Source organism: Ranitomeya variabilis, chromosome 1 (assembly GCF_051348905.1).
Source record: "Ranitomeya variabilis isolate aRanVar5 chromosome 1, aRanVar5.hap1, whole genome shotgun sequence".
Lineage (NCBI taxonomy): Eukaryota > Metazoa > Chordata > Amphibia > Anura > Dendrobatidae > Ranitomeya > Ranitomeya variabilis.
The window spans coordinates 789,951,349-789,973,645 of record NC_135232.1 but is presented as its reverse complement, the minus strand read 5'-3'; the positions used below and the strand labels follow the sequence as shown (position 1 = coordinate 789,973,645).

General features: G+C 42.6%; 8 non-coding genes across 8 annotated transcripts; all 8 read right to left on the bottom strand.

The window, feature by feature from the left end:
• Positions 1–1,313: 1,313 nt before the first annotated feature.
• TRNAR-UCU (transfer RNA arginine (anticodon UCU)) lies at positions 1,314–1,400 on the bottom strand. The gene is given in 2 exon segments: positions 1,314–1,349; positions 1,363–1,400. It is a non-coding gene; the product is annotated as a tRNA-Arg (tRNA).
• A 1,326-nt stretch (positions 1,401–2,726) lies between these two features.
• TRNAR-UCU (transfer RNA arginine (anticodon UCU)) lies at positions 2,727–2,812 on the bottom strand. Its single transcript is given in 2 exon segments — positions 2,727–2,762; positions 2,776–2,812. It is a non-coding gene; the product is annotated as a tRNA-Arg (tRNA).
• A 1,326-nt stretch (positions 2,813–4,138) lies between these two features.
• Positions 4,139–4,225, bottom strand: TRNAR-UCU (transfer RNA arginine (anticodon UCU)). The gene is given in 2 exon segments: positions 4,139–4,174; positions 4,188–4,225. It is a non-coding gene; the product is annotated as a tRNA-Arg (tRNA).
• A 1,326-nt stretch (positions 4,226–5,551) lies between these two features.
• Positions 5,552–5,637, bottom strand: TRNAR-UCU (transfer RNA arginine (anticodon UCU)). The gene is given in 2 exon segments: positions 5,552–5,587; positions 5,601–5,637. It is a non-coding gene; the product is annotated as a tRNA-Arg (tRNA).
• Positions 5,638–6,963: 1,326 nt separating this feature from the next.
• TRNAR-UCU (transfer RNA arginine (anticodon UCU)) lies at positions 6,964–7,050 on the bottom strand. The gene is given in 2 exon segments: positions 6,964–6,999; positions 7,013–7,050. It is a non-coding gene; the product is annotated as a tRNA-Arg (tRNA).
• A 1,326-nt stretch (positions 7,051–8,376) lies between these two features.
• TRNAR-UCU (transfer RNA arginine (anticodon UCU)) lies at positions 8,377–8,462 on the bottom strand. Its single transcript is given in 2 exon segments — positions 8,377–8,412; positions 8,426–8,462. It is a non-coding gene; the product is annotated as a tRNA-Arg (tRNA).
• A 1,326-nt stretch (positions 8,463–9,788) lies between these two features.
• TRNAR-UCU (transfer RNA arginine (anticodon UCU)) lies at positions 9,789–9,874 on the bottom strand. Its single transcript is given in 2 exon segments — positions 9,789–9,824; positions 9,838–9,874. It is a non-coding gene; the product is annotated as a tRNA-Arg (tRNA).
• An 11,579-nt stretch (positions 9,875–21,453) lies between these two features.
• Positions 21,454–21,539, bottom strand: TRNAR-UCU (transfer RNA arginine (anticodon UCU)). The gene is given in 2 exon segments: positions 21,454–21,489; positions 21,503–21,539. It is a non-coding gene; the product is annotated as a tRNA-Arg (tRNA).
• Positions 21,540–22,297: the final 758 nt, after the last annotated feature.

The following is a 22,297-nucleotide window of genomic DNA, read 5'->3' as shown; positions in this document are numbered from 1 at the left end:
TTGAAGTAGGTGTTTTGTCAAATCTAGATACTCAACATTTTCCTGATGACTGGATAACAGAAAGATTTCTTTTCTCTATGGAACTTTGCTTTTGTTTTCTTATTTGTAAAGGTAAAACTGATCAGAAAGAAAATGCATATAATGTAAAAGGGAAAGATCTATTTCATACTAAAACTCATTACATGCACTTTTTTAGTCTTACATGCCAGGAGTTCATTATAAATTACTAACAGAGTTCCCTGTTGGTAAAATGTGGCACAGTAATGTATGCAAGACCACAAAAGGGGTTGATTTTGCTGGTTTCTGACTCTCAAGCTTTGATCTTTTTTACTTTCTACAGCTTCAATGCAGTAGCCACTGACCCTTAGGAACTTAAGCCTAGAAAAATGGCTTGGAACATCAGTTTCATTGTACGCTAATGGGACACTGGTTTGGGAAGGATATTAGTCAAAACAAAGGAAATAATTTTAGCCATATGATAAGACTATCAGAGAACATTTGTTTTAGTCCAAATAAATGCAGGGAAATTTTCTGGAGTACTCCTGCTAGATATCCTGATTTTAGAAGTCAGCAATGCTTTTCTTTAGAAGTTTTTCCTTTCCTCATTTTTTCCTTTTACAGTTTTTCTAAAAATATCTAGGACTGTACATTAATGGCCAAAAGATTTCAGACTGATACAAAATTTGGCTTTCACAAAGTTTACTGCTTCAGATTTTATAGTGGTAATTTGTGTTAACGCTAGATTATTATGAAAAGAGATCAGATGATTTGTCCAAAATTATAAACTAATTTCTTACCATAAAAATTAACTTAATAACAAAAAACTCATTTCCACTGAATTTCGGCTCTCCAAAAATTACCTGCTTACATGATTTCAGTGATCTCGTTAGCGAAGCAGAAAGTGTTTATGAGGACAAGGCAGCTGATATCACTCTGTTCTCATCTTTAAACTTATTTCGACACTTTTTAGCCAAAGAATGTCCACGTTTTGCATATCTTGTAAACACATACAAAAATGACTTTTAAAAAGGTTCAAATTAAAAAAAGAACTTGGGACTACTGAAAACAGGAAACAGAACACCAATCACTAGACAAACAATATGCAATAATTTATTGTGCCCTATATGCTATTGTTTGTGTCAATGAGCCTTTAGTATCTGCTCCTTCTACGTTCTTTGACAAGTTCAAACCTAAATACGGCTTCTAATTTTCTCTAAATGTTAATATGAAGTGCAGATCTGATACATTTTTTTTCCTTTTTCATATTTCCAACAACTGAGACAAAGTATGAATGTCACACAAACTTTAAAATATGACTCTGGTGGGACTCGAACCCACAAACTTTGAATCACATCAGTTCCCTAGAAGTCCCAATGCGCTATCCATTGCGCCACAGAGCCACAAGTCTCTTACTTGAAGTAGGTGTTTTGTCAAATCTAGATACTCAACATTTTCCTGATGACTGGATAACAGAAAGATTTCTTTTCTCTATGGAACTTTGCTTTTGTTTTCTTATTTGTAAAGGTAAAACTGATCAGAAAGAAAATGCATATAATGTAAAAGGGAAAGATCTATTTCATACTAAAACTCATTACATGCACTTTTTTAGTCTTACATGCCAGGAGTTCATTATAAATTACTAATAGAGTTCCCTGTTGGTAAAATGTGGCACAGTAATGTATGCAAGACCACAAAAGGGGTTGACTTTGCTGGTTTCTGACTCTCAAGCTTTGATCTTTTTTACTTTCTACAGCTTCAATGCAGTAGCCACTGACCCTTAGGAACTTAAGCCTAGAAAAATGGCTTGGAACATCAGTTTCATTGTACGCTAATGGGACACTGGTTTGGGAAGGATATTAGTCAAAACAAAGGAAATAATTTTAGCCATATGATAAGACTATCAGAGAACATTTGTTTTAGTCCAAATAAATGCAGGGAAATTTTCTGGAGTACTCCTGCTAGATATCCTGATTTTAGAAGTCAGCAATGCTTTTCTTTAGAAGTTTTTCCTTTCCTCATTTTTTCCTTTTACAGTTTTTCTAAAAATATCTAGGACTGTACATTAATGGCCAAAAGATTTCAGACTGATACAAAATTTGGCTTTCACAAAGTTTACTGCTTCAGATTTTATAGTGGTAATTTGTGTTAACGCTAGATTATTATGAAAAGAGATCAGATGATTTGTCCAAAATTATAAACTAATTTCTTACCATAAAAATTAACTTAATAACAAAAAACTCATTTCCACTGAATTTCGGCTCTCCAAAAATTACCTGCTTACATGATTTCAGTGATCTCGTTAGCGAAGCAGAAAGTGTTTATGAGGACAAGGCAGCTGATATCACTCTGTTCTCATCTTTAAACTTATTTCGACACTTTTTAGCCAAAGAATGTCCACGTTTTGCATATCTTGTAAACACATACAAAAATGACTTTTAAAAAGGTTCAAATTAAAAAAACAACTTGGGACTACTGAAAACAGGAAACAGAACACCAATCACTAGACAAACAATATGCAATAATTTATTGTGCCCTATATGCTATTGTTTGTGTCAATGAGCCTTTAGTATCTGCTCCTTCTACGTTCTTTGACAAGTTCAAACCTAAATACGGCTTCTAATTTTCTCTAAATGTTAATATTAAGCGCAGATCTGATACATTTTTTTTCCTTTTTCATATTTCCAACAAGTGAGACAAAGTATGAATGTCACACAAACTTTAAAATATGACTCTGGTGGGACTCGAACCCACAACCTTTGAATCACATCAGTTCCCTAGAAGTCCAATGCGCTATCCATTGCGCCACAGAGCCACAAGTCTCTTACTTGCAGTAGGTGTTTTGTCAAATCTAGATACTCAACATTTTCCTGATGACTGGATAACAGAAAGATTTCTTTTCTCTATGGAACTTTGCTTTTGTTTTCTTATTTGTAAAGGTAAAACTGATCAGAAAGAAAATGCATATAATGTAAAAGGGAAAGATCTATTTCATACTAAAACTCATTACATGCACTTTTTTAGTCTTACATGCCAGGAGTTCATTATAAATTACTAACAGAGTTCCCTGTTGGTAAAATGTGGCACAGTAATGTATGCAAGACCACAAAAGGGGTTGATTTTGCTGGTTTCTGACTCTCAAGCTTTGATCTTTTTTACTTTCTACAGCTTCAATGCAGTAGCCACTGACCCTTAGGCACTTAAGCCTAGAAAAATGGCTTGGAACATCAGTTTCATTGTACGCTAATGGGACACTGGTTTGGGAAGGATATTAGTCAAAACAAAGGAAATAATTTTAGCCATATGATAACACTATCAGAGAACATTTGTTTTAGTCCAAATAAATGCAGGGAAATTTTCTGGAGTACTCCTGCTAGATATCCTGATTTTAGAAGTCAGCAATGCTTTTCTTTAGAAGTTTTTCCTTTCCTCATTTTTTCCTTTTACAGTTTTTCTAAAAATATCTAGGACTGTACATTAATGGCCAAAAGATTTCAGACTGATACAAAATTTGGCTTTCACAAAGTTTACTGCTTCAGATTTTATAGTGGTAATTTGTGTTAACGCTAGATTATTATGAAAAGAGATCAGATGATTTGTCCAAAATTATAAACTAATTTCTTACCATAAAAATTAACTTAATAACAAAAAACTCATTTCCACTGAATTTCGGCTCTCCAAAAATTACCTGCTTACATGATTTCAGTGATCTCGTTAGCGAAGCAGAAAGTGTTTATGAGGACAAGGCAGCTGATATCACTCTGTTCTCATCTTTAAACTTATTTCGACACTTTTTAGCCAAAGAATGTCCACGTTTTGCATATCTTGTAAACACATACAAAAATGACTTTTAAAAAGGTTCAAATTAAAAAAAGAACTTGGGACTACTGAAAACAGGAAACAGAACACCAATCACTAGACAAACAATATGCAATAATTTATTGTGCCCTATATGCTATTGTTTGTGTCAATGAGCCTTTAGTATCTGCTCCTTCTACGTTCTTTGACAAGTTCAAACCTAAATACGGCTTCTAATTTTCTCTAAATGTTAATATGAAGTGCAGATCTGATACATTTTTTTTCCTTTTTCATATTTCCAACAACTGAGACAAAGTATGAATGTCACACAAACTTTAAAATATGACTCTGGTGGGACTCGAACCCACAAACTTTGAATCACATCAGTTCCCTAGAAGTCCCAATGCGCTATCCATTGCGCCACAGAGCCACAAGTCTCTTACTTGAAGTAGGTGTTTTGTCAAATCTAGATACTCAACATTTTCCTGATGACTGGATAACAGAAAGATTTCTTTTCTCTATGGAACTTTGCTTTTGTTTTCTTATTTGTAAAGGTAAAACTGATCAGAAAGAAAATGCATATAATGTAAAAGGGAAAGATCTATTTCATACTAAAACTCATTACATGCACTTTTTTAGTCTTACATGCCAGGAGTTCATTATAAATTACTAATAGAGTTCCCTGTTGGTAAAATGTGGCACAGTAATGTATGCAAGACCACAAAAGGGGTTGACTTTGCTGGTTTCTGACTCTCAAGCTTTGATCTTTTTTACTTTCTACAGCTTCAATGCAGTAGCCACTGACCCTTAGGAACTTAAGCCTAGAAAAATGGCTTGGAACATCAGTTTCATTGTACGCTAATGGGACACTGGTTTGGGAAGGATATTAGTCAAAACAAAGGAAATAATTTTAGCCATATGATAAGACTATCAGAGAACATTTGTTTTAGTCCAAATAAATGCAGGGAAATTTTCTGGAGTACTCCTGCTAGATATCCTGATTTTAGAAGTCAGCAATGCTTTTCTTTAGAAGTTTTTCCTTTCCTCATTTTTTCCTTTTACAGTTTTTCTAAAAATATCTAGGACTGTACATTAATGGCCAAAAGATTTCAGACTGATACAAAATTTGGCTTTCACAAAGTTTACTGCTTCAGATTTTATAGTGGTAATTTGTGTTAACGCTAGATTATTATGAAAAGAGATCAGATGATTTGTCCAAAATTATAAACTAATTTCTTACCATAAAAATTAACTTAATAACAAAAAACTCATTTCCACTGAATTTCGGCTCTCCAAAAATTACCTGCTTACATGATTTCAGTGATCTCGTTAGCGAAGCAGAAAGTGTTTATGAGGACAAGGCAGCTGATATCACTCTGTTCTCATCTTTAAACTTATTTCGACACTTTTTAGCCAAAGAATGTCCACGTTTTGCATATCTTGTAAACACATACAAAAATGACTTTTAAAAAGGTTCAAATTAAAAAAAGAACTTGGGACTACTGAAAACAGGAAACAGAACACCAATCACTAGACAAACAATATGCAATAATTTATTGTGCCCTATATGCTATTGTTTGTGTCAATGAGCCTTTAGTATCTGCTCCTTCTACGTTCTTTGACAAGTTCAAACCTAAATACGGCTTCTAATTTTCTCTAAATGTTAATATTAAGCGCAGATCTGATACATTTTTTTTCCTTTTTCATATTTCCAACAAGTGAGACAAAGTATGAATGTCACACAAACTTTAAAATATGACTCTGGTGGGACTCGAACCCACAACCTTTGAATCACATCAGTTCCCTAGAAGTCCAATGCGCTATCCATTGCGCCACAGAGCCACAAGTCTCTTACTTGAAGTAGGTGTTTTGTCAAATCTAGATACTCAACATTTTCCTGATGACTGGATAACAGAAAGATTTCTTTTCTCTATGGAACTTTGCTTTTGTTTTCTTATTTGTAAAGGTAAAACTGATCAGAAAGAAAATGCATATAATGTAAAAGGGAAAGATCTATTTCATACTAAAACTCATTACATGCACTTTTTTAGTCTTACATGCCAGGAGTTCATTATAAATTACTAACAGAGTTCCCTGTTGGTAAAATGTGGCACAGTAATGTATGCAAGACCACAAAAGGGGTTGATTTTGCTGGTTTCTGACTCTCAAGCTTTGATCTTTTTTACTTTCTACAGCTTCAATGCAGTAGCCACTGACCCTTAGGAACTTAAGCCTAGAAAAATGGCTTGGAACATCAGTTTCATTGTACGCTAATGGGACACTGGTTTGGGAAGGATATTAGTCAAAACAAAGGAAATAATTTTAGCCATATGATAAGACTATCAGAGAACATTTGTTTTAGTCCAAATAAATGCAGGGAAATTTTCTGGAGTACTCCTGCTAGATATCCTGATTTTAGAAGTCAGCAATGCTTTTCTTTAGAAGTTTTTCCTTTCCTCATTTTTTCCTTTTACAGTTTTTCTAAAAATATCTAGGACTGTACATTAATGGCCAAAAGATTTCAGACTGATACAAAATTTGGCTTTCACAAAGTTTACTGCTTCAGATTTTATAGTGGTAATTTGTGTTAACGCTAGATTATTATGAAAAGAGATCAGATGATTTGTCCAAAATTATAAACTAATTTCTTACCATAAAAATTAACTTAATAACAAAAAACTCATTTCCACTGAATTTCGGCTCTCCAAAAATTACCTGCTTACATGATTTCAGTGATCTCGTTAGCGAAGCAGAAAGTGTTTATGAGGACAAGGCAGCTGATATCACTCTGTTCTCATCTTTAAACTTATTTCGACACTTTTTAGCCAAAGAATGTCCACGTTTTGCATATCTTGTAAACACATACAAAAATGACTTTTAAAAAGGTTCAAATTAAAAAAAGAACTTGGGACTACTGAAAACAGGAAACAGAACACCAATCACTAGACAAACAATATGCAATAATTTATTGTGCCCTATATGCTATTGTTTGTGTCAATGAGCCTTTAGTATCTGCTCCTTCTACGTTCTTTGACAAGTTCAAACCTAAATACGGCTTCTAATTTTCTCTAAATGTTAATATGAAGTGCAGATCTGATACATTTTTTTTCCTTTTTCATATTTCCAACAACTGAGACAAAGTATGAATGTCACACAAACTTTAAAATATGACTCTGGTGGGACTCGAACCCACAAACTTTGAATCACATCAGTTCCCTAGAAGTCCCAATGCGCTATCCATTGCGCCACAGAGCCACAAGTCTCTTACTTGAAGTAGGTGTTTTGTCAAATCTAGATACTCAACATTTTCCTGATGACTGGATAACAGAAAGATTTCTTTTCTCTATGGAACTTTGCTTTTGTTTTCTTATTTGTAAAGGTAAAACTGATCAGAAAGAAAATGCATATAATGTAAAAGGGAAAGATCTATTTCATACTAAAACTCATTACATGCACTTTTTTAGTCTTACATGCCAGGAGTTCATTATAAATTACTAATAGAGTTCCCTGTTGGTAAAATGTGGCACAGTAATGTATGCAAGACCACAAAAGGGGTTGACTTTGCTGGTTTCTGACTCTCAAGCTTTGATCTTTTTTACTTTCTACAGCTTCAATGCAGTAGCCACTGACCCTTAGGAACTTAAGCCTAGAAAAATGGCTTGGAACATCAGTTTCATTGTACGCTAATGGGACACTGGTTTGGGAAGGATATTAGTCAAAACAAAGGAAATAATTTTAGCCATATGATAAGACTATCAGAGAACATTTGTTTTAGTCCAAATAAATGCAGGGAAATTTTCTGGAGTACTCCTGCTAGATATCCTGATTTTAGAAGTCAGCAATGCTTTTCTTTAGAAGTTTTTCCTTTCCTCATTTTTTCCTTTTACAGTTTTTCTAAAAATATCTAGGACTGTACATTAATGGCCAAAAGATTTCAGACTGATACAAAATTTGGCTTTCACAAAGTTTACTGCTTCAGATTTTATAGTGGTAATTTGTGTTAACGCTAGATTATTATGAAAAGAGATCAGATGATTTGTCCAAAATTATAAACTAATTTCTTACCATAAAAATTAACTTAATAACAAAAAACTCATTTCCACTGAATTTCGGCTCTCCAAAAATTACCTGCTTACATGATTTCAGTGATCTCGTTAGCGAAGCAGAAAGTGTTTATGAGGACAAGGCAGCTGATATCACTCTGTTCTCATCTTTAAACTTATTTCGACACTTTTTAGCCAAAGAATGTCCACGTTTTGCATATCTTGTAAACACATACAAAAATGACTTTTAAAAAGGTTCAAATTAAAAAAAGAACTTGGGACTACTGAAAACAGGAAACAGAACACCAATCACTAGACAAACAATATGCAATAATTTATTGTGCCCTATATGCTATTGTTTGTGTCAATGAGCCTTTAGTATCTGCTCCTTCTACGTTCTTTGACAAGTTCAAACCTAAATACGGCTTCTAATTTTCTCTAAATGTTAATATTAAGCGCAGATCTGATACATTTTTTTTCCTTTTTCATATTTCCAACAAGTGAGACAAAGTATGAATGTCACACAAACTTTAAAATATGACTCTGGTGGGACTCGAACCCACAACCTTTGAATCACATCAGTTCCCTAGAAGTCCAATGCGCTATCCATTGCGCCACAGAGCCACAAGTCTCTTACTTGAAGTAGGTGTTTTGTCAAATCTAGATACTCAACATTTTCCTGATGACTGGATAACAGAAAGATTTCTTTTCTCTATGGAACTTTGCTTTTGTTTTCTTATTTGTAAAGGTAAAACTGATCAGAAAGAAAATGCATATAATGTAAAAGGGAAAGATCTATTTCATACTAAAACTCATTACATGCACTTTTTTAGTCTTACATGCCAGGAGTTCATTATAAATTACTAACAGAGTTCCCTGTTGGTAAAATGTGGCACAGTAATGTATGCAAGACCACAAAAGGGGTTGATTTTGCTGGTTTCTGACTCTCAAGCTTTGATCTTTTTTACTTTCTACAGCTTCAATGCAGTAGCCACTGACCCTTAGGAACTTAAGCCTAGAAAAATGGCTTGGAACATCAGTTTCATTGTACGCTAATGGGACACTGGTTTGGGAAGGATATTAGTCAAAACAAAGGAAATAATTTTAGCCATATGATAAGACTATCAGAGAACATTTGTTTTAGTCCAAATAAATGCAGGGAAATTTTCTGGAGTACTCCTGCTAGATATCCTGATTTTAGAAGTCAGCAATGCTTTTCTTTAGAAGTTTTTCCTTTCCTCATTTTTTCCTTTTACAGTTTTTCTAAAAATATCTAGGACTGTACATTAATGGCCAAAAGATTTCAGACTGATACAAAATTTGGCTTTCACAAAGTTTACTGCTTCAGATTTTATAGTGGTAATTTGTGTTAACGCTAGATTATTATGAAAAGAGATCAGATGATTTGTCCAAAATTATAAACTAATTTCTTACCATAAAAATTAACTTAATAACAAAAAACTCATTTCCACTGAATTTCGGCTCTCCAAAAATTACCTGCTTACATGATTTCAGTGATCTCGTTAGCGAAGCAGAAAGTGTTTATGAGGACAAGGCAGCTGATATCACTCTGTTCTCATCTTTAAACTTATTTCGACACTTTTTAGCCAAAGAATGTCCACGTTTTGCATATCTTGTAAACACATACAAAAATGACTTTTAAAAAGGTTCAAATTAAAAAAACAACTTGGGACTACTGAAAACAGGAAACAGAACACCAATCACTAGACAAACAATATGCAATAATTTATTGTGCCCTATATGCTATTGTTTGTGTCAATGAGCCTTTAGTATCTGCTCCTTCTACGTTCTTTGACAAGTTCAAACCTAAATACGGCTTCTAATTTTCTCTAAATGTTAATATGAAGCGCAGATCTGATACATTTTTTTTCCTTTTTCATATTTCCAACAACTGAGACAAAGAATGAATGTCACACAAACTTTAAAATATGACTCTGGTGGGACTCGAACCCACAACCTTTGAATCACATCAGTTCCCTAGAAGTCCAATGCGCTATCCATTGCGCCACAGAGCCACAAGTCTCTTACTTGCAGTAGGTGTTTTGTCAAATCTAGATACTCAACATTTTCCTGATGACTGGATAACAGAAAGATTTCTTTTCTCTATGGAACTTTGCTTTTGTTTTCTTATTTGTAAAGGTAAAACTGATCAGAAAGAAAATGCATATAATGTAAAAGGGAAAGATCTATTTCATACTAAAACTCATTACATGCACTTTTTTAGTCTTACATGCCAGGAGTTCATTATAAATTACTAACAGAGTTCCCTGTTGGTAAAATGTGGCACAGTAATGTATGCAAGACCACAAAAGGGGTTGATTTTGCTGGTTTCTGACTCTCAAGCTTTGATCTTTTTTACTTTCTACAGCTTCAATGCAGTAGCCACTGACCCTTAGGCACTTAAGCCTAGAAAAATGGCTTGGAACATCAGTTTCATTGTACGCTAATGGGACACTGGTTTGGGAAGGATATTAGTCAAAACAAAGGAAATAATTTTAGCCATATGATAACACTATCAGAGAACATTTGTTTTAGTCCAAATAAATGCAGGGAAATTTTCTGGAGTACTCCTGCTAGATATCCTGATTTTAGAAGTCAGCAATGCTTTTCTTTAGAAGTTTTTCCTTTCCTCATTTTTTCCTTTTACAGTTTTTCTAAAAATATCTAGGACTGTACATTAATGGCCAAAAGATTTCAGACTGATACAAAATTTGGCTTTCACAAAGTTTACTGCTTCAGATTTTATAGTGGTAATTTGTGTTAACGCTAGATTATTATGAAAAGAGATCAGATGATTTGTCCAAAATTATAAACTAATTTCTTACCATAAAAATTAACTTAATAACAAAAAACTCATTTCCACTGAATTTCGGCTCTCCAAAAATTACCTGCTTACATGATTTCAGTGATCTCGTTAGCGAAGCAGAAAGTGTTTATGAGGACAAGGCAGCTGATATCACTCTGTTCTCATCTTTAAACTTATTTCGACACTTTTTAGCCAAAGAATGTCCACGTTTTGCATATCTTGTAAACACATACAAAAATGACTTTTAAAAAGGTTCAAATTAAAAAAACAACTTGGGACTACTGAAAACAGGAAACAGAACACCAATCACTAGACAAACAATATGCAATAATTTATTGTGCCCTATATGCTATTGTTTGTGTCAATGAGCCTTTAGTATCTGCTCCTTCTACGTTCTTTGACAAGTTCAAACCTAAATACGGCTTCTAATTTTCTCTAAATGTTAATATGAAGCGCAGATCTGATACATTTTTTTTCCTTTTTCATATTTCCAACAACTGAGACAAAGAATGAATGTCACACAAACTTTAAAATATGACTCTGGTGGGACTCGAACCCACAAACTTTGAATCACATCAGTTCCCAAGAAGTCCAATGCGCTATACATTGCGCCACAGAGCCACAAGTCTCTTACTTGAAGTAGGTGTTTTGTCAAATCTAGATACTCAACATTTTCCTGATGACTGGATAACAGAAAGATTTCTTTTCTCTATGGAACTTTGCTTTTGTTTTCTTATTTGTAAAGGTAAAACTGATCAGAAAGAAAATGCATATAATGTAAAAGGGAAAGATCTATTTCATACTAAAACTCATTACATGCACTTTTTTAGTCTTACATGCCAGGAGTTCATTATAAATTACTAACAGAGTTCCCTGTTGGTAAAATGTGGCACAGTAATGTATGCAAGACCACAAAAGGGGTTGATTTTGCTGGTTTCTGACTCTCAAGCTTTGATCTTTTTTACTTTCTACAGCTTCAATGCAGTAGCCACTGACCCTTAGGAACTTAAGCCTAGAAAATTGGCTTGGAACATCAGTTTCATTGTACGCTAATGGGACACTGGTTTGGGAAGGATATTAGTCAAAACAAAGGAAATAATTTTAGCCATATGATAAGACTATCAGAGAACATTTGTTTTAGTCCAAATAAATGCAGGGAAATTTTCTGGAGTACTCCTGCTAGATATCCTGATTTTAGAAGTCAGCAATGCTTTTCTTTAGAAGTTTTTCCTTTCCTCATTTTTTCCTTTTACAGTTTTTCTAAAAATATCTAGGACTGTACATTAATGGCCAAAAGATTTCAGACTGATACAAAATTTGGCTTTCACAAAGTTTACTGCTTCAGATTTTATAGTGGTAATTTGTGTTAACGCTAGATTATTATGAAAAGAGATCAGATGATTTGTCCAAAATTATAAACTAATTTCTTACCATAAAAATTAACTTAATAACAAAAAACTCATTTCCACTGAATTTCGGCTCTCCAAAAATTACCTGCTTACATGATTTCAGTGATCTCGTTAGCGAAGCAGAAAGTGTTTATGAGGACAAGGCAGCTGATATCACTCTGTTCTCATCTTTAAACTTATTTCGACACTTTTTAGCCAAAGAATGTCCACGTTTTGCATATCTTGTAAACACATACAAAAATGACTTTTAAAAAGGTTCAAATTAAAAAAACAACTTGGGACTACTGAAAACAGGAAACAGAACACCAATCACTAGACAAACAATATGCAATAATTTATTGTGCCCTATATGCTATTGTTTGTGTCAATGAGCCTTTAGTATCTGCTCCTTCTACGTTTCTTTGACAAGTTCAAACCTAAATACGGCTTCTAATTTTCTCTAAATGTTAATATGAAGCGCAGATCTGATACATTTTTTTTCCTTTTTCATATTTCCAACAACTGAGACAAAGTATGAATGTCACACAAACTTTAAAATATGACTCTAGTGGGACTCGAACCCACAACCTTTGAATCACATCAGTTCCCTAGAAGTCCAATGCGCTATCTTCTTACTTGAAGTAGGTGTTTTGTCAAATCTAGATACTCAACATGTTCCTGATGACTGGATAACAGAAAGATTTCTTTTCTCTATGGAACTGCTTTTGTTTTCTTATTTGTAAAGGTAAAACTGATCAGAAAGAAAATGCATATAATGTAAAAGGGAAAGATCTGTTTCATACTAAAACTCATTACATGCACTTTTTTAGTCTTACATGCCAGGAGTTCATTATAAACTAGATGGGTATTTCCTGAAGGAACTACAGATAGTGCTTTGGAATGGTGCCCGGGCTGCCCCTGCAAGACTTTCACACTTGGGTGCCCCTCAGGCGCTGGTTTGGTAGTTGTAGCCCCTCAGGGTTGAGGCTTGGTGGGCCGGGTCACTCTGGGTCCGATTTGGTGGGCCGGGTCACTCTGGGTCCCATTTGGTGGGCCGGTTCACTCTGGGTCCCATTTGGTGGGCCGGGTCACTCTGGGTCCCATTTGGTGGGCCGGGTCACTCTGGGTCCCATTTGGTGGGCCGGGTCACTCTGGGTCCCATTTGGTGGGCCGGGTCACTCTGGGTCCCATTTGGTGGGCCGGGTCACTCTGGGTCCCATTTGGTGGGCCGGGTCACTCTGGGTCCCATTTGGTGGGCCGGGTCACTCTGGGTCCCATTTGGTGGGCCGGGTCACTCTGGGTCCCATTTGGTGGGCCGGGTCACTCTGGGTCCCATTTGGTGGCCCGGGTCACTCTGGGTCCCATTTGGTGGCCCGGGTCACTCTGGGCCCAATTTGGTGGCCCGGGTCACTCTGGGCCCGATTTGGTCAACCCGGGTCACTCTGGGCCCGATTTGGTGGTCCGGGTCACTCTGGGCCCGATTTGGTGGCCCGGGTCACTCTGGGCCCGATTTGGTGGCCGGGGTCACTCTGGGTCCGATTTGGTGGCCCGGGTCACTCTGGGTCCGATTTGGTGGCCCGGGTCACTCTGGGTCCGATTTGGTGGGCCGGGTCACTCTGGGTTCGATTTGGTGGGCCGGGTCACTCTGGGTCCGATTTGGTGGGCCGGGTCACTCTGGGTCCGATTTGGTGGCCCGGGTCACTCTGGGTCCGATTTGGTGGCCCGGGTCACTCTGGGTCCGATTTGGTGGCCCGGGTCACTCTGGGTTCGATTTGGTGGCCCGGGTCACTCTGGGTCCGATTTGGTGGCCCGGGTCACTCTGGGTCCGATTTGGTGGCCCGGGTCACTCTGGGTCCGATTTGGTGGCCCGGGTCACTCTGGGTCCGATTTGGTGGCCCGGGTCACTCTGGGTCCGATTTGGTGGCCCGGGTCACTCTGGGTCCGATTTGGTGGCCCGGGTCACTCTGGGTCCGATTTGGTGGCCCGGGTCACTCTGGGTCCGATTAGGTGGCCCGGGTCACTCTGGGTCCGATTTGACGGGCGGCGCCACTCTGAATCCGATTTGGCGGGCGGCGCCACTCTGGGTCCGATTTGGCAGGCGGCGCCACTCTGGGTCCGATTTGGCGGGCGGCGCCACTCTGGGTCCGATTTGGCGGGCGGCGCCACTCTGGGTCCGACTTGACGGGCGGCGCCACTCTGGGTCCGATTTGGCGGGCGGGGGCACTCTGGGTCCGATTTGGCAAGCGGGGGCACTCTGGTCCGATTTGGTGGGCTGGGTCCGATTTGGTGAGTGGGGCAATAATGATAAGACTACAGATAGTGCTTTGTAATTGTGCTGTACTGTCACTTTAAGAGCTGATATTATCTGACAAAACTTGTGACCTGGTGGGCTGGTAGAGTTTATAGGCGTTGGCATAGTAACTGGGTCTCACTGCGCATATCAATGAGGTAATCAGCCAGGTGGCAGTTATTTTTAGAAATTGCCTCAGAAATCAGGCCCATTATAAACGTATTGGAAAATTTCCCTATTGAAATGCATTGAGACACTTTTTTCAAACGCAAATTGCGCCAAAACTACAAATCCGATCGACACGAAAAATACTTAGCACACCTCTCAGGAACGCTGGCTTCGAAATGACACCTCACTGGAGTCTGTGAGTTTAGCGGTTCGGGCCGCATTACGTGCGGACTGAATAATAATAATAAGAACTAGATGGGTATTTCCTGAAGGAACTACAGATAGTGCTTTGGAATGGTGCCCGGGCTGCCCCTGCAAGACTTTCACACTTGGGTGCCCCTCAGGCGGTCCGATTTGGTGGGTTGGGTCAATCTGGGTCTGATTTTGTGGGCGGGGTAAATCTAGGTCCGATTCGGTGGGCGGGGTCACTTTTGGTCCGATTCTGTGGGCGCGGCCACTCTGGGTCCGATTCGGTGGGCGGAGCCACTCTGGGTCCGATTTGGTGGGCGGGGCACCTTAGGGACCAATTTGGTGGGTGGGGTCACTCGGTCCGATTTGGTGGGCTGGGCACCTCAGGGTCTGATTTGGTGGGCTGGGCACCTCAGGGTCCGATTTGGTGGGTGGGGTCACTCTGGGTCCGATTTGGTGGGCGGGGTCACTCTGGGCCCGATTTGGTGGAAGGGGTCACTCTGGGTCCGATTTGGTGGAAGGGGTCACTCTGGGTCTGATTTGGTGGAAGGGGTCACTCTGGGTCCGATTTGGTGGGCGGAGCCACTCTGGGTCCGATTTGGTGGGCGGGGTCACTCTGGGTCTGATTTAGGGGGCGGGGTCACTCTGGGTCCGATTTGGTGGGCCGGGCCCCTAGTGGGTCCGATTTGGTGGGCCGGGCCTCTCGGGTTCCGAATTGGTGAGCGGGGTAATCTACTATCTAATTATCTAAGGGCACTTCCGTCTTTCTGTCTCACAACACCGCTACGTCATCATCTCGTGAGACCGCAATGCACTCTTGGGACCGGAGCGCGCAACAAGCATCGGGTACCGGCCACTCCAGGTGCAACAAGCATCGTGTACCGGCCGCTCTAGGAGGTGCAACAACCATCAGATACCGGCCGCTCCAGGAGGTGAGTATGTAACTTTTTTATTTTAATTCTTTTTTTTTTTAACAGGGATATGCAGTATACTATGTGACTGGACAATATACTACGTGACTGGGCAGTATAACTACGTGGCTCTGCGCTGTATACTGCGTGGCTCTGTGCTGTATACTGCGTGGCTCTGCGCTGTATACTACGCGGCTCTGCGCTGTATACTACGCGGCTCTGCGCTGTATACTGCGTGGCTCTGCGCTGTGTACTGCGCGGCTCTGCGCTGTGTACTGCACGGCTCTGCGCTGTGTACTGCGCGGCTCTGCACTGTGTACTGCGCGTTCTGCGCGGCTCTGCGCTGTATACTGCGCAGCTCTGCGCAGCTCTGCGCTTTGTACTGCGCGGCTCTGCGCTATATACTGCGTGGCTCTTCGCTGTATACTACGCGGCTCTGCGCTGTGTACTGCGCGGCTCTGCGCTGTGTACTGCGCGTGTCCGTGCTGTGTACTGCGCGTGTCTGCGCTGTATACTGCGGGGCTCTGCACTGTATACTGCGGGGCTCTGCGCTGTATACTACGCGGCTCAGCGCTGTATACTGCGCGGCTCTGCGCTGCATACTGCGTGGCTCTACGCTGCGTACTGCGCGGCTCTGCGCTGTATACTGGGTGGCTCTGCGCTGTGTACTGCGCGGCTCTGTGCTGTGTACTGTGCGGCTCTGCACTGTGTACTGCGCGGCTCTGCGCTGTGTACTGCGCGGCTCTGCGCTGTGTACTGCGCGGCTCTGCGCTTTATACTGTGCGGCTCTGCGCTCTGTACTGCGCGGCTCTGCGCTGTGTACTGCACAGCTCTGCGCTGTATACTGCGCGGCTCTGCGCTGTGTACTGCGCGGCTCTGCGCTGTGTACTGCGCGGCTCTGCGCTGTGTACTGCTCGGCTCTGCGCTGTGTACTGCGCGGCTCTGCGCTGTGTACTGCGCGGCTCTGCGCTGTGTACTGCGCGGCTCTGCGCTTTGTACTGCGCGGCTCTGCGCTGTGTACTGCACGGCTCTGCGCGGTATACTGCGCGGCTCTGCGCTTTATACTGTGCGGCTCTGCGCTCTGTACTGCACGGCTCTGCGCTGTCTACTGCGCGGCTCTGCGCTGTGTACTGCTCGGCTCTGCGCTGTGTACTGCGCGGCTCTCCGCTTTATACTGCGCGGCTCTGCGCTTTATACTGCGCGGCTTTGCGCTGTGTACTGCATGGCTCTGCGCTGTGTACTGCGCGGCTCTGCGCTGTGTACTGCACGGCTCTGCGCTGTGTACTGCACGGCTCTGCGCTTTATACTGCGCGGCTCTGCGCTGTGTACTGCACGGCTCTGCGCTGTGTACTGCGCGGCTCTGCGCTGTGTACTGCACGGCTCTGCGCTTTATACTGCGCGGCTCTGCGCTGTGTACTGCACGGCTCTGCGCTGTGTACTGCGCGGCTCTGCGCTGTGTACTGCGCGGCTCTGCGCATTATACTGCGCGGCTCTGCGCTTTATACTGCGCGGCTCTGCGCTGTGTACTGCGCGGCTCTGCGCTGTGTACTGCGCGGCTCTGCGCTGTGTACTGCACGGCTCTGCGCTTTATACTGCGCGGCTCTGCGCTGTGTACTGCACGGCTCTGCGCTGTGTACTGCACGGCTCTGCGCTGTGTACTGCGCGGCTCTGCGCTGTGTACTGCACGGCTCTGCGCTTTAAACTGCGCGGCTCTGCGCTGTGTACTGCACGGCTCTGCGCTGTGTACTGCGCGGCTCTGCGCTGTGTACTGCGCGGCTCTGCGCTTTATACTGCGCGGCTCTGCGCTGTGTACTGCGCGGCTCTGCGCTGTGTACTGCGCGGCTCTGCGCTGTGTACTGCGCGGCTCTGCGCTGTGTACTGCACGGCTCTGCGCTTTATACTGCGCGGCTCTGCGCTGTGTACTGCACGGCTCTGCGCTGTGTACTGCGCGGCTCTGCGCTGTGTACTGCACGGCTCTGCGCTTTATACTGCGCGGCTCTGCGCTGTGTACTGCGCGGCTCTGCGCTGTGTACTGCGCGGCTCTGCGCTGTGTACTGCGCGGCTCTGCGCTTTATACTGCGCGGCTCTGCGCTGTGTACTGCGCGGCTCTGCGCTGTGTACTGCGCGGCTCTGCGCTGTGTACTGCACGGCTCTGCGCTTTATACTGCGCGGCTCTGCGCTGTGTACTGCGCGGCTCTGCGCTGTGTACTGCGCGGCTCTGCGCTGTGTACTGCGCGGCTCTGCGCTGTGTACTGCGCGGCTCTGCGCTATATACTGCGTGGCTCTTCGCTGTATACTACGCGGCTCTGCGCTGTGTACTGCGCGGCTCTGCGCTGTGTACTGCGCGTGTCCGTGCTGTGTACTGCGCGTGTCTGCGCTGTATACTGCGGGGCTCTGCACTGTATACTGCGGGGCTCTGCGCTGTATACTACGCGGCTCAGCGCTGTATACTGCGCGGCTCTGCGCTGCATACTGCGTGGCTCTACGCTGCGTACTGCGCGGCTCTGCGCTGTATACTGGGTGGCTCTGCGCTGTGTACTGCGCGGCTCTGTGCTGTGTACTGTGCGGCTCTGCACTGTGTACTGCGCGGCTCTGCGCTGTGTACTGCGCGGCTCTGCGCTGTGTACTGCGCGGCTCTGCGCTTTATACTGTGCGGCTCTGCGCTCTGTACTGCGCGGCTCTGCGCTGTGTACTGCGCAGCTCTGCGCTGTATACTGCGCGGCTCTGCGCTGTGTACTGCGCGGCTCTGCGCTGTGTACTGCGCGGCTCTGCGCTGTGTACTGCTCGGCTCTGCGCTGTGTACTGCGCGGCTCTGCGCTGTGTACTGCGCAGCTCTGCGCTGTGTACTGCGCGGCTCTGCGCTTTGTACTGCGCGGCTCTGCGCTGTGTACTGCACGGCTCTGCGCGGTATACTGCGCGGCTCTGCGCTTTATACTGTGCGGCTCTGCGCTCTGTACTGCCCGGCTCTGCGCTGTCTACTGCGCGGCTCTGCGCTGTGTACTGCTCGGCTCTGCGCTGTGTACTGCGCGGCTCTCCGCTTTATACTGCGCGGCTCTGCGCTTTATACTGCGCGGCTTTGCGCTGTGTACTGCATGGCTCTGCGCTGTGTACTGCGCGGCTCTGCGCTGTGTACTGCACGGCTCTGCGCTGTGTACTGCACGGCTCTGCGCTTTATACTGCGCGGCTCTGCGCTGTGTACTGCACGGCTCTGCGCTGTGTACTGCGCGGCTCTGCGCTGTGTACTGCACGGCTCTGCGCTTTATACTGCGCGGCTCTGCGCTGTGTACTGCACGGCTCTGCGCTGTGTACTGCGCGGCTCTGCGCTGTGTACTGCGCGGCTCTGCGCATTATACTGCGCGGCTCTGCGCTTTATACTGCGCGGCTCTGCGCTGTGTACTGCGCGGCTCTGCGCTGTGTACTGCGCGGCTCTGCGCTGTGTACTGCACGGCTCTGCGCTTTATACTGCGCGGCTCTGCGCTGTGTACTGCACGGCTCTGCGCTGTGTACTGCACGGCTCTGCGCTGTGTACTGTGCGGCTCTGCGCTGTGTACTGCACGGCTCTGCGCTTTAAACTGCGCGGCTCTGCGCTGTGTACTGCACGGCTCTGCGCTGTGTACTGCCCGGCTCTGCGCTGTGTACTGCGCGGCTCTGCGCTTTATACTGCGCGGCTCTGCGCTGTGTACTGCGCGGCTCTGCGCTGTGTACTGCGCGGCTCTGCGCTGTGTACTGCGCGGCTCTGCGCTGTGTACTGCACGGCTCTGCGCTTTATACTGCGCGGCTCTGCGCTGTGTACTGCACGGCTCTGCGCTGTGTACTGCGCGGCTCTGCGCTGTGTACTGCACGGCTCTGCGCTTTATACTGCGCGGCTCTGCGCTGTGTACTGCGCGGCTCTGCGCTGTGTACTGCGCGGCTCTGCGCTGTGTACTGCGCGGCTCTGCGCTTTATACTGCGCGGCTCTGCGCTGTGTACTGCGCGGCTCTGCGCTGTGTACTGCGCGGCTCTGCGCTGTGTACTGCACGGCTCTGCGCTGTGTACTGCACGGCTCTGCGCTTTATACTGCGCGGCTCTGCGCTGTGTACTGCGCGGCTCTGCGCTGTGTACTGCGCGGCTCTGCGCTGTGTACTGCGCGGCTCTGCGCTGTGTACTGCGCGGCTCTGCGCTGTGTACTGCGCGGCTCTGCGCTGTGTACTGCACGGCTCTGCACTGTATACTGTGTGGCTGTGCAATATACTACGTGGACATGCATATTCTAGAATACCCGATGAGTTAGAATCGGGCCACAGTCTAATAATCATAAGACTACGGATAGTGGTTTGGAATTGTGCTGTACTGTCACTTTAAGAGCTGATATTATCTGACAAAACTTGTGATCTGGTGAGCTGATGTAGATTTCATAGGAGTTGGCATAGTAACTGTGTCTGACTGCGCATATCAATGAGCTAATCAGCCAGGTGGCAGTTATTTTTAGAAATTGCCTCAGAAACCAGCCCATTATAAACGTATAGGAAAATTTCTCCATTGAAACGCATTGAAAGACTTTTTTCAAACACAAATTGCGCAAAAACTACAAATCCGATCGACACGAAAAATACTTAGCACACCTCTCAGGAACGCTGGCTTCGAAATGACACCTCACTGGAGTCTGTGAGTTTAGCGGTTCGGGCCGCATTACGTGCGGACTGAATAATAAGAATAAGAAGAAGTTTACCACGGTGGAATAACAGTATAGTGCTTTGTTCCAAAGCACTATAATTACTAACAGAGTTCCCTGTTGGTAAAATGTGGCACAGTAATGTATGCAAGACCACAAAAGGGGTTGATTTTGCTGGTTTCTGACTCTCAAGCTTTGATCTTTTTTACTTTCTACAGCTTCAATGCAGTAGCCACTGACCCTTAGGAACTTAAGCCTAGAAAAATGGCTTGGAACATCAGTTTCGTTGTACGCTAATGGGACACTGGTTTGGGAAGGATATTAGTCAAAACAAAGGAAATAATTTTAGCCATATGATAAGACTATCAGAGAACATTTGTTTTAGTCCAAATGAATGCAGGGAAATTTTCTGGAGTGCTCCTGCTAGATATCCTGATTTTAGAAGTCAGCTATGCTTTTCTTTAGAAGTTTTTCCTTTCCTCATTTTTTCCTTTTACAGTTTTTCTAAAAATATCTAGGACTGTACATTAATGGCCAAAAGATTTCAGACTGATACAAAATTTGGCTTTCACAAAGTTTACTGCTTCAGATTTTATAGTGGTAATTTGTGTTAACGCTAGATTATTATGAAAAGAGATCAGATGATTTGTCCAAAATTATAAACTAATTTCTTACCATAAAAATTAACTTAATAACAAAAAACTCATTTCCACTGAATTTCGGCTCTCCAAAAATTACTTGCTTACATGATTTCAGTGATCTCGTTAGCGAAGCAGAAAGTGTTTATGAGGACAAGGCAGCTGATATTACTCTGTTCTCATCTTTAAACTTATTTCGACACTTTTTAGCCAAAGAATGTCCACGTTTTGCATATCTTGTAAACACATACAAAAATGACTTTTAAAAAGGTTCAAATTAAAAAAAGAACTTGGGACTACTGAAAACAGGAAACTGAACACCAATCACTAGACAAACAATATGCAATAATTTATTGTGCCCTATATGCTATTGTTTGTGTCAATGAGCCTTTTGTTTCTGCTCCTTCTACGTTCTTTGACAAGTTCAAACCTAAATACGGCTTCTAATTTTCTCTAAATGTTAATATGAAGCGCAGATCTGATACATTTTTTTTCCTTTTTCATATTTCCAACAACTGAGACAAAGTATGAATGTCACACAAACTTTAAAATATGACTCTGGTGGGACTCGAACCCACAACCTTTGAATCACATCAGTTCTCTAGAAGTCCAATGCGCTATCCATTGCGCCACAGAGCCACAAGTCTCTTACTTGAAGTAGGTGTTTTGTCAAATCTAGATACTCAACATTTTCCTGATGACTGGATAACAGAAAGATTTCTTTTCTCTATGGAACTTTGCTTTTGTTTTCTTATTTGTAAAGGTAAAACTGATCAGAAAGAAAATGCATATAATGTAAAAGGGAAAGATCTATTTCATACTAAAACTCATTACATGCACTTTTTTAGTCTTACATGCCAGGAGTTCATTATAAATTACTAACAGAGTTCCCTGTTGGTAAAATGTGGCACAGTAATGTATGCAAGACCACAAAAGGGGTTGATTTTGCTGGTTTCTGACTCTCAAGCTTTGATCTTTTTTACTTTCTACAGCTTCAATGCAGTAGCCACTGACCCTTAGGAACTTAAGCCTAGAAAAATGGCTTGGAACATCAGTTTCATTGTACGCTAATGGGACACTGGTTTGGGAAGGATATTAGTCAAAACAAAGGAAATAATTTTAGCCATATGATAAGACTATCAGAGAACATTTGTTTTAGTCCAAATAAATGCAGGGAAATTTTCTGGAGTACTCCTGCTAGATATCCTGATTTTAGAAGTCAGCAATGCTTTTCTTTAGAAGTTTTTCCTTTCCTCATTTTTTCCTTTTACAGTTTTTCTAAAAATATCTAGGACTGTACATTAATGGCCAAAAGATTTCAGACTGATACAAAATTTGGCTTTCACAAAGTTTACTGCTTCAGATTTTATAGTGGTAATTTGTGTTAACGCTAGATT